At 53.8% G+C, this 11,226-nt stretch overlaps 1 long non-coding RNA gene across 1 annotated transcript in view; it reads left to right on the plus strand.

Annotated features, from left to right (window-relative positions):
* The first annotated feature begins 9,162 nt into the window (after positions 1–9,162).
* Positions 9,163–11,226, plus strand: part of LOC132385644 (uncharacterized) — a 45,256-nt gene continuing 43,192 nt past the window's right edge. Inside the window, exon 1 of the long non-coding RNA XR_009509219.1 lies at positions 9,163–9,296. This is a non-coding gene — a long non-coding RNA (uncharacterized LOC132385644). The remainder of the gene's footprint in view (positions 9,297–11,226) is intronic.

Here is an 11,226-nt window from a genome sequence, read left to right on the forward strand (position 1 = left end):
GGGGTGTGTCAGTGTCACAGTGAGGGTGAGGGGTGTGGGGTTTGTCAGTGTCACAGTGAGGGGTGTGGGGAGTGTCAGTGTCACAGTGAGGGGTGTGGGGTGTGTCGGTGTCACAGTGAGGGGAGTGGGGAGTGTCAGTGTCACAGTGAGGGGAGTGGGGAGTGTCAGTGTCACAGTGAGGGGTGTGGAGTGTGTCGGTGTCACAGTGAGGGGTGAGGGGTGTGTCAGTGTCACAGTGAGGGGAGTGGGGTGTGTCAGCGTCACAGTGAGGGCTGAGGGGTGTGTTGGTGTCACAGTGAGGGGGAGTGGGGTGTGTCGGTGTCACAGTGAGGGGTGTGGAGTGTGTCGGTGTCACAGTGAGGGGTGTGGGGTGTGTCGGTGTCACAGTGAGGGGTGTGGGGAGTGTCAGTGTCACAGTGAGGGGTGTGGGGTGTGTCGGTGTCACAGTGAGGGGTGTGGGTTGTGTCAGTGTCACGGTGAGGGGTGTGGGGTGTGTCAGTGTCAGTGTCACAGTGAGGGGTGTGTCAGTGTCACGGTGAGGTGTGTGTCAGTGTCACAGTGAGGGGAGTGGGGAGTGTCAGTGTCACAGTGAGGGGTGTGGTGTATGTCAGTGTCACAGTGAGGGGTGTGGTGTATGTCACTGTCACAGTGAGGGGTGTGGGGTGTGTCAGTGTCACAGTGAGGGGTGTGGTGTATGTCAGTGTCACAGTGAGGGGTGAGGGGTGTGTCAGTGTCACAGTGAGGGGAGTGGGGTGTGTTAGTGTCGCGGTGAGGGGTGTGGGGAGTGTCAGTGTCACAGTGAGGGGTGTGTCAGTGTCACGGTGAGGGGTGTGTCAGTGTCACAGTGAGGGGTGTGGGGTGTGTCAGTGTCACAGTGAGGGGTGTGGGGAGTGTCAGTGTCACAGTGAGGGGTGTGGTGTATGTCAGTGTCACAGTGAGGGGTGTGGGTTGTGTCAGTGTCACAGTGAGGGGTGTGGGGTGTGTTGGTGTCACAGTGAGGGGAGTGGGGTGTGTTGGTGTCACAGTGAGGGGAGTGGGGTGTGTCGGTGTCACAGTGAGGGGTGAGGGGTGTCAGTGTCACAGTGAGGGGTGTGGGGTGTGTCGGTGTCACAGTGAGGGGAGTGGGGTGTGTCGGTGTCACGGTGAGGGGTGTGGGGAGTGTCAGTGTCACAGTGAGTGGTGAGGGGTGTGTTGGTGTCACAGTGAGGGGAGTGGGGTGTGTCAGTGTCACAGTGAGGGGTGTGGGATGTGTCCGTGTCACAGTGAGGGGTGTGGGGTGTGTCGCTGACACGGTGAGGGGTGTGGGTTGTGTCAGTGTCACGGTGAGGGGTGTGTCAGTGTCACGGTGAGGGGTGTGGGGAGTGTCAGTGTCACAGTGAGGGGTGTGTCAGTGTCACGGTGAGGGGTGTGGGGTGTGTCAGTGTCACAGTGAGGGTGAGGGGTGTGTCAGTGTCACAGTGAGGGGTGTGGGGTGTGTCGGTGTCACAGTGAGGGGAGTGGGGAGTGTCAGTGTCACAGTGAGGGGTGTGGTGTATGTCAGTGTCACAGTGAGGGGTGAGGGGTGTGTCAGTGTCACAGTGAGGGGAGTGGGGTGTGTTAGTGTCACGGTGAGGGGTGTGGGGAGTGTCAGTGTCACAGTGAGGGGTGAGGGGTGTGTCAGTGTCACGGTGATGGGTGTGTCAGTGTCACAGTGAGGGGAGTGGGGAGTGTCAGTGTCACAGTGAGTGGTGTGGGTTGTGTCAGTGTCACAGTGAGTGGTGTGTCAGTGTCACAGTGAGTGGTGTGTCAGTGTCACAGTGAGGGGTGTGGGGAGTGTCAGTGTCACAGTGAGGGGTGTGGGGTGTGTCAGTGTCACAGTGAGGGGTGTGTCAGTGTCACAGTGAGGGGTGTGGGGTGTGTTAGTGTCGCAGTGAGGGGTGTGGGGTGTGTCGGTGTCATGGTGAGTGGTGTGGGGAGTGTCAGTGTCACAGTGAGGGGTGTGTCAGTGTCACAGTGAGGGGTGTGGGGTGTGTTAGTGTCGCAGTGAGGGGTGTGGGGTGTGTCGGTGTCATGGTGAGTGGTGTGGGGAATGTCAGTGTCACAGTGAGGGGTGTGGTGTGTGTCAGTGTCACGGTGAGGGGAGTGGGGTGTGTCAGTGTTACAGTGAGTGGTGTGGGGTGTGTCAGCGTCACAGTGAGGGGTGTGGGGAGTGTCAGTGTCACAGTGAGGGGTGTGCCAGTGTCACAGTGAGGGGTGAGGGGTGTGTCAGTGTCACGGTGAGGGGTGTGGGGTGTGTCAGTGTCACAGTGAGGTGTGAGTGGTGTGTCGGTGTCACGGTGAGGGGTGTGGGGTGTCTCGGTGTCACGGTGAGGGGTGTGGGTTGTGTCAGTGTCACGGTGAGGGGTGTGGGGTGTGTCAGTGTCACGGTGAGGGGTGTGGGGAGTGTCGGTGTCACAGTGAGGGGTGTGGGGAGTGTCAGTGTCACAGTGAGGGGTGTGTCAGTGTCACAGTGAGGGGTGTGGGGTGTGTCAGTGTCACAGTGAGGGGTGTGGGGACTGTCGGTGTCACAGTGAGGGGTGAGGGGAGTGTCAGTGTCACAGTGAGGGGAGTGGGGTGTGGGGTGTGTCAGTGTCACAGTGAGGGGTGTGGGGTGTGGGGTGTGTCGGTGTCACAGTGAGGGGTGAGGGGAGTGTCAGTGTCACAGTGAGGGGAGTGGGGTGTGGGGTGTGTCAGTGTCACAGTGAGGGGTGTGGGGAGTGTCAGTGTCACAGTGAGGGGTGTGGGGAGTGTCGGTGTCACAGTGACGGGTGTGGGGACTGTCGGTGTCACAGTGAGGGGTGAGGGGAGTGTCAGTGTCACAGTGAGGGGAGTGGGGTGTGGGGTGTGTCAGTGTCACAGTGAGGGTGAGGGGTGTGGGGTTTGTCAGTGTCACAGTGAGGGGTGTGGGGAGTGTCAGTGTCACAGTGAGGGGTGTGGGGAGTGTCAGTGTCACAGTGAGGGGAGTGGGGTGTGGGGTGTGTCAGTGTCACAGTGAGGGTGAGGGGTGTGGGGTTTGTCAGTGTCACAGTGAGGGGTGTGGGGAGTGTCAGTGTCACAGTGAGGGGAGTGGGGAGTGTCAGTGTTACAGTGAGGGGTGTGGGGTGTGTCGGTGTCATGGTGAGTGGTGTGGGGAGTGTCAGTGTCACAGTGAGGGGAGTGGGGTGTGTCAGTGTCACAGTGATGGTGAGGGGTGTGTCAGTGTCACGGTGCGGGGTGTGGGGTGTGTCGGTGTCACAGTGAGGGGTGTGGGGTGTGTCAGTGTTACAGTGAGGGGAGTGGGGTTTGTCAGTGTCACGGTGAGGGGTGTGGGGAGTGTCAGTGTCACAGTGAGGGGAGTGGGGAGTGTCAGTGTTACAGTGAGGGGTGTGGGGTGTGTCGGTGTCATGGTGAGTGGTGTGGGGAGTGTCAGTGTCACAGTGAGGGGAGTGGGGTGTGTCAGTGTCACAGTGAGGGTGAGGGGTGTGTCAGTGTCACGGTGAGGGGTGTGGGGTGTGTCGGTGTCACAGTGAGGGGTGTGGGGTGTGTCAGTGTTACAGTGAGGGGAGTGGGGTTTGTCAGTGTCACGGTGAGGGGTGTCTTGGTGTCACAGTGAGGGGTGTGGGGTTTGTTGCACTCTGAGTTCTGGGAAACCACTCCCCTCTTGGGTGTTAGGCCTCGCATCGAGTTCTTGTCATGTGCTCTCACTTTGAGCCTATAGCTTGCTGCCGCAGTTACAGCTAAATTGGAATATTTTCCAACCGATCTTGTTGAAGGTTCTCGACTCGAAATGATCAAACTGTGTTGCTGTGTCCATTTTCTTGCTGGCATTTACATCGACAGTAGGGGAATAGAATAGCGCACATGAACAAAACTGTCGAGTATCCAAAGTGCAATGTAAGGCAAATTGTGCATATTTAAAAAATGAATATTATTGAGAACATAATTTGTACAGTCATTAAAAAAGGGGTGTGGTAGGGTGTGGAATCAGTTCAGATTTGAGGTGAGTGACGTTATCCACGATGTTACAGGAGGCTGATGTTTGAGGGGTAATAACTGTTCCTGAACCTGGTGGTGTGGGTCCTGAGGCTCCTGTTACTCCTTCCTGATGGTTGAGGGGTAGTAACTGTTCCTGAACCTGGTGGTGTGGGTCCTGAGGCTCCTGTACCTCCTTCCTGATGGTTGAGGGGTAATAACTGTTCCTTAACCTGGTGGTGTGGGACCTGAGGCTCCTGTACCTCCTTCCTGATGGTTGAGGGGTAATAACTGTTCCTTAACCTGGTGGTGTGGGACCTGAGGCTCCTGTACCTCCTTCCTGATGTTTGAGGGGTAATAACTGTTCCTGAATTTGGTGGTGTGGGTCCTGAGGCTCCTGTACCTCCGTCCTGATGGTTGAGTGGTAGTAACTGTTCCTGAACCTGATGGTGTGGGTCCTGGGGCTCCTGTGCCTCCTTCCTGATGGTTGAGGGGTAATAACTGTTCCAGAACCTGGTGGTGTGGGTCCTGAGGCTCCTGTACCTCCTTCCTGATGGTTGAGGGACAATAACTGTTCCTGAACCTGGCAGTGTGGGACCTGAGGCTCCTGTACCTCCTTCCTGATGGTTGAGGGGTAATAACTGTTCCTGAACCTGATGGTGTGGGACCTGCTGTCTCCTTGACCTCATTTCTGAAGAAAAACTAAGGAAATAAATAGATAGATTGATAGATGGACGATAAGTAGAGATAGATAGATAGATATATAGACAGATAGATAGATAGTTAGATAGATAGGTAAAATAATTAATACTGAAAACATGTTGTAGAGTCATTGAAAGTGAGTCTATGGGTTGCTGGGTCAGTGGAGGGTGGAGGTGAGTGAAGTTATCTACTCTGGTTCAGGAGCCTGGTGCTGTGGATCCTGAAGCTCCCGTACCAGCTTCCCGATGGTTGAACCTGGTGTTGTGGGATCTTACATTCCTGTACCTTCTCCCCAAAGGTAATTAAGATGTCAACTGGCCCTCTCCCCCCTCATTTGCTGAGATGAGATCCTCTGAGATCCCCGAGCTGTTTCCTTCTAGCAGCGGGTTTCAGCCTCTGCGATCTCTTGTGTAATCCTCCCGCCCACATTGACCTTGGCCTCCTTGGCTAAAAGTGTCTGGTTGACTTGGCCAACTGCCCCGTCTTTTTCATCCGGAGATGAGGCCCCATCTCTGTCCCTGAATTAGTCGACTGAAACCTCCTCCTCTCGGACCTGCACGCCCCAGTATGAGGCCACCGAATATGGGGAAGTCCAGGCACGTAGCAGTTAGCGGGATTTTGAAGCACCAGCGATTCGGGACCCGTTGCTGTTTGTACCTTCTCCCTGTGGCCATCAGGGATTCCTCCGGGTAGCCCGGCTCCCTCCCCACACTTCAACGACGTACGGTTAGTATTAATGCGTTCTGGGCATGCTATGTTGGTGTTGGAAGAATTGTGACACTTTTAGGCTGCCCCCACACCCAGGACTGGGCTGACGCAAATGGTTCATATTTAATTATCTATCTACATATCCATCTACTTAACTATCTATCTATTCACCTTACTTTATTGTCACCAAACAATTGATACTAGAGCATACAATCATTACAGCGATATTTGATTCTGCGCTTTGCGCTTCCTGGAGTACAAATCGAAGTGAATATTAAAAAAATTTAAATTATAAATCATAATTAGAAAATAGAAAAGGGAAAGTAAGGTAGTGCAAGTCAGGTCCGGATATTTGGAAGGTACGGCCCAGATCCGGGTCGGGATCCGTTCAGCAGTCTTATCACAGCTGGAAAGAAGCTGTTCCCAAATCTGGCCGTACGAATCTTCAAGCTCCTGAACCTTCTCCCAGAGGGGTTGGCTGGGTGGGTCGTGTCCTTGATTATCCTGGCAGCACTACTCTGACAGCGTGCGGTGTAAAGTGAGTCCATGGATGGAAGATTGGTTTGTGTGATGTGCTGGGCTATGTTCACGATTTTCTGCAGCTTCTTTCGGTCTTGGACAGGACAACTTCCATACCAGGTTGTGATTCACCCTAGAAGAATGCTTTCTACGGTGCATCTATAAAAATTTGTGAGGGTTTAGGGGACAGGCCAAATTTCTTCAGCTTTCTCAGGAAGTAAAGGTGCTGGTGGGCCTTCTTGGCAGTGGACTCCGCTTGGTTAGACCAAGTCAGGTCATTTGTGATATTCACCCTGAGGAACGTAAAGCTTTTGACCTGTTGAACCTGCGCACCACCCATGTAGATGGGGTTGTGCAGTCCGCTACTCCTTCTGAAGTCAACAACCAATTCCTTCGTCTTGCTGACGTTGAGGGATAGGTTATTGTCTTCCCACCATGCCACCAGGTTCTTAATTTCCTCTCTGTACTCAGACTCATCTTTACCCAAGATTACTCATCTATCTATCTATCTATCTCTCTATCTATCTCTCTATCTGCCTATCCACCTATCTAACTATCTACATACCTAACTTTCTACCTATCAGTGGGTCCCATGTACACGTGACCAATAAAGTTTCAAATGCCCACCAATCTCTAAGGACGAAGAACTCATCTCTCACAACTCCCAGCCAGTATCCTTCCCTCCGATCACCTTAGAACTGTGCCCTCTGCCACCCTGGGGACGGTCTCCGGCTGTCTACTCAATCTACAAACATAGGAGATTGTGCAGGTGCTGGAAATCCAGAGCAAAACACACACAAAATGCTGGAGCAACTGGGCAGGTTGGGCAGTGTCTTATGGAGAGGAGTAAACAGCCGACGTTTCGGGTCCAGTCCTGTCGTCAGGACTCTGACCCGCTCCCAGCCGCCACCTGATCGGGTGCACCCGTACACTTGCTCATTAACGCAGATATCTACCCATCCTGAGCAGCTGCATCACCGCCCGGTTCGGGAATTGCACCGTCTCGGATCGCAAGACCCTGCAGCGGATAGTGATCATCGGGGTCTCTCTTCCCACCATCACGGACATTTACTCCACACACTGCATCCGCAAAGCAAACAGCATTATGAAGGACCCCACACACCCCTCATACAAACTCTTCTCCCTCCTGCTGTCTGGGAAAAGGCTCGGAAGCATTCGGGCTCTCACGACCAGACTGTGTAACAGTTTCTTCCCCCAGGCTATCAGACTCCTCAATACCCAGAGTCTGGACTGACACCTTACTGCCTTATTGTCCTGTTTATTATTTATTGTAATGCCTGCACTGTTTTTTTGATGAACTTTATGCAGTCCAGTGTAGGTCTGTAGTCTAGTGTAGCTTTCTCGGTGTTTTTTTACGTAGTTCAGTCTAGTTTTTGTACTGTGTCATGTAACACCATGGTCCTGAAAAACGTTGTCTCATTTTTACTATGTACTGTACCAGCAGTTATGGTCGAAATGACAGTAAAAGTGACTTGACTTGACTTGAACCAATCGTGTGGCAGCAACTCAACGCTTAAAAGCACGCAGACGTGGTCAAGAGGTTCAGTTGTTGCTCAGAAACGGTGGGGAATAAATGTGATCAGAGTGACTCTGACCGTGGAGTGATTGTTGGTGCCAGACGCGGTGGTTTGAAAATGCTGAGCTCCCGGGAGTTTCACCCACATGCAGAATGGTGCGAGAAACTGAAAAACATTCAGTCAGTGGCAGTTCTGACCCCCCAGTCAGAGGGGAGAATGGCCGGACGGGCTCAAGCTGACAGGAAGACGGCAGTAACTCGAATAACCACAACGGTGGCGTGCAGAAGAGCAGCTTTGAGCACCCGACACCTCGAACCTTGGAGTGGACGGACTGCAGCAGCAGAAGGCATGGACGTCCACTCAGTGTCCACTTGATGAGGACCAGGAGGCTCCTAATACACTCTTGTCACCTTGCACAACTCCCTCGTCACCTTGCACACCTCCCTCATCACCTTGCACACCTCCCTCATCACCTTGCACACCTCCCTCAAATCTTGCACACCTCCCTCATCACCTTACACAACTCCCTCGTCACCTTGCACACCTCCCTCATCACCTTACACACCTCCCTCGTCACCTTGCACACCTCCCTCATCACCTTACACACCTCCCTCGTCACCTTGCACACCTCCCTCAAATCTTGCACACCTCCCTCATCACCTTACACACCTCCCTCATCACCTTACACAACTCCCTCATCACCTTACACACCTCCCTCGTCACCTTACACAACTCCCTCGTCACCTTGCACACCTCCCTCATCACCTTACACAACTCCCTCGTCACCTTGCACACCTCCCTCATCACCTTACACACCTCCCTCGTCACCTTGCACACCTCCCTCATCACCTTACACACCTCCCTCGTCACCTTGCACACCTCCCTCAAATCTTGCACACCTCCCTCATCACCTTACACACCTCCTTCGTTACCTTGCACACCTCTCTCACATCACCTTTCACACCTCCCTCACGTCACCTTACACACCTCCCCACTGTCACCTTACACACCTCCCTACTGTCACCTTACACACCTCCCTCAAATCACCTTACACACCTCCCTCATCACCTTACACACTTCCCCACTGTCACCTTACACACCTCCCTACTGTCACCTTACACACCTCCCTCAAGTCACCTTACACACCTCCCTTACATCACCTTACACACCTCCCTACTGTCACCTTACACACCTCCCTCGTCACCTTACACACTTCCCCACTGTCACCTTACACACCTCCCTACTGTCACCTTACACACCTCCCTCAAGTCACCTTACACACCTCCCTCACATCACCTTACACACCTCCCTACTGTCACCTTACACACCTCCCTCAAGTCACCGTCTCTCTTCTGGGGAGAAAAAGCCCTGGCTCTTTTGACCCCTCCCTGATCAGACATGCTACCCTGTGACTCCCCAGCCAAGGCTGCGTAGTTTCGAGGCAGTCCCAGGCCCGGGGATCTCAGAGCCAGCAGAAGCGAGGCTGTGGCTGGTCACACTTGCCTTCAGAGCCCTTTAGAAGATGATTAAGGCCTGCGTAATGAGCGTACAAGCGTGGGCTGGTTGTAGCTGGGAGAAGGTGGCTGTGGTTAAAGTGCTCGAAGCTCACCTCTGCTGCCCCGTCCTCTGTCCTTTCAATTACCACCTGCCACACACCCCACTTAGCGCCCTGTTGGCTCGTTAGTAAAGGCAGATTAAGTCTCCGTGCCGCCTCAGAGTCTCTCTGTGCTTGTGTGTTTCTGTGAAGGGATTGCCGACGTCAGTTACGAAGACTGCTACCTGGGCCTTTGGGATTGCGCAGGCGACGAGGAAGACGAGCTGTCCTTCAAGCGTGGGGATATGATTCACATTCTAAGCAAGGTAAGTGTGGGGGAGATCTGACGCCCGCCCCTCATCTGCCACTCCCCCTGCCCCACCCCCCCTTATTCGGTTCAGTGTCTGGCTTGGCGACCTGCTTCGGACCCCGCCAGGAACCGGAGTCCCCCCCGCAGAGGGGCCACGGCCAGACCTAGGGCCCACAGACCCCTCGGTGAAGCCCATCAGCCTGCAGGAGGGGTCTGTGAGCCCCTGCTGGAGGCCGGAAACGAATAACCAACGGCCGGTTTATCACTGGTACTGCAGATCGTAACCACGGGCAGTTTCAGCAGGACTGGAAAGGAAAGGGGGAAGGTGCCAGAATAAAAAGTCGGGGAGTGGGGGGGGGAAGAGGAGGAGGACAAGTTGACAGGTGAGGGGGCAGGTGGCTGGGTGGGAGAGGGGGAGGAGTACTCTGACAGGTGAGACCAGGTGAGGGGGCAGGTGGGTGGGTGAGAGAGGGGGCAGGTGGGTGGATGGGAGAGGGGGCAGGTGGGTGGGTGGGAGAGGGGGAATAGTACAAACTGGTAGATGACAGGTGAGACCAGGTGAGGGGGCAGGTGGGTGGGTGGGAGAAGGGGGAATAGTACAAACTGGTAGATGACAGGTGAGACCAGGTGAGGGGGCAGGTGGGTGGGTGGGAGAGGGGGGAAGGAGTACACTGACAGGTGAGACTATGTTTGACAATCAATCTTATATAAGCTATCTTATGTATTTATATTTATTGTGTTTTATTATTATTAATGTGCTCTTTCTCTTATTGGGCTTTTTTTGTGCTGAATCGGATCTACAGTAATAATTGTTTCATTCTGCTTTATGCTTGTGCACTGGAAATGACTTTAAACAATCTTGAATGTAAAGAATGAAAAGGCATTACAGGTTTTTTCTTGTAAATATATAGCACTGTGTAAAAGTCTTAAGCAGACACACGTATATACACAGTACTGTATTTGTCAAAGTGGAGCGGAGAGCGAGTTTGTAAATCTGGTGGGAGCAAAGGATGTTGGGAATGGTGAGGGTGGAGTGCCAGGGGAGGGGTGTGGGAGGGGTGGCAGAGAAGGAGTGCCAGGGGTCGGGGGTGCAGACACCCCCAGCCCTGAGACACCAGACAAGGTCATCTGATTCCAAACAATTGATTTATTGATCGTTACAGAATGTCTCTCTGGTGCTTCCCATTCCCTTCCCCTTTTCCCCAACCACGATTTCCCTCTCCCTGTCCCCTTCCTACTCTCGGTCCACAATAGAGACCCAGATCAGAATCAGGTTTATCATCACTCACGTGTCATGAAATTTGTTTTTGTTTTGTGGCAGCAGTGCAGTTGAATACAAAAAAATTGCTACAATACGGTGCAAAAGTCTGGGGCTCCCTAGCTGTAAACTATAAATGTGGCTAAGATTTCTGCACACAACTGTATTTCAATTACAAATAAGGTTTATTTTGATTTTTAAGAAGTCACTTCCCTGCCACCAGCCCGGTACTGGGGTGAGGTGGGTGACGGGATCAGTTTAGTATGCTGCTGTTGCTTGTAGGGGCCCAGCAGTTGGTTCTAGACATTCCAAACTAAACTTTGCGTTTTGAGGGAGAACGGGAGATAACCCATTGGAGAGCAGAGATTAGCGCCATGGCGTTGCAGCTCAGGGGGGGTCGGAGTTCAGAGTTCAGTTCCAGTGTCGTCCATCCGCGCATCCTCCCCGTGGAGCGCTTGGGTCTCCCCTGGGTGTTACCGCTTCCTCCCGGAGTCCGGCTGGGAGGTGAACAGGCCACTGTGAACTGTCCTGTGATTAGGCAGAGGGAGGGCTGGGCAGCAGGGCGCAAAGGGCCGTGAGGGCTGGGCAGCAGGGCGCAAAGGGCCGTGAGGGCTGGGCAGCAGGGCGCAAAGGGCCGTGAGGGCTGGGCAGCAGGGCGCAAAGGGCCGTGAGGGCTGGGCAGCAGGGC

The sequence above is a fragment of the Hypanus sabinus genome, assembly GCF_030144855.1.
Source record: "Hypanus sabinus isolate sHypSab1 chromosome X1 unlocalized genomic scaffold, sHypSab1.hap1 SUPER_X1_unloc_4, whole genome shotgun sequence".
Lineage (NCBI taxonomy): Eukaryota > Metazoa > Chordata > Chondrichthyes > Myliobatiformes > Dasyatidae > Hypanus > Hypanus sabinus.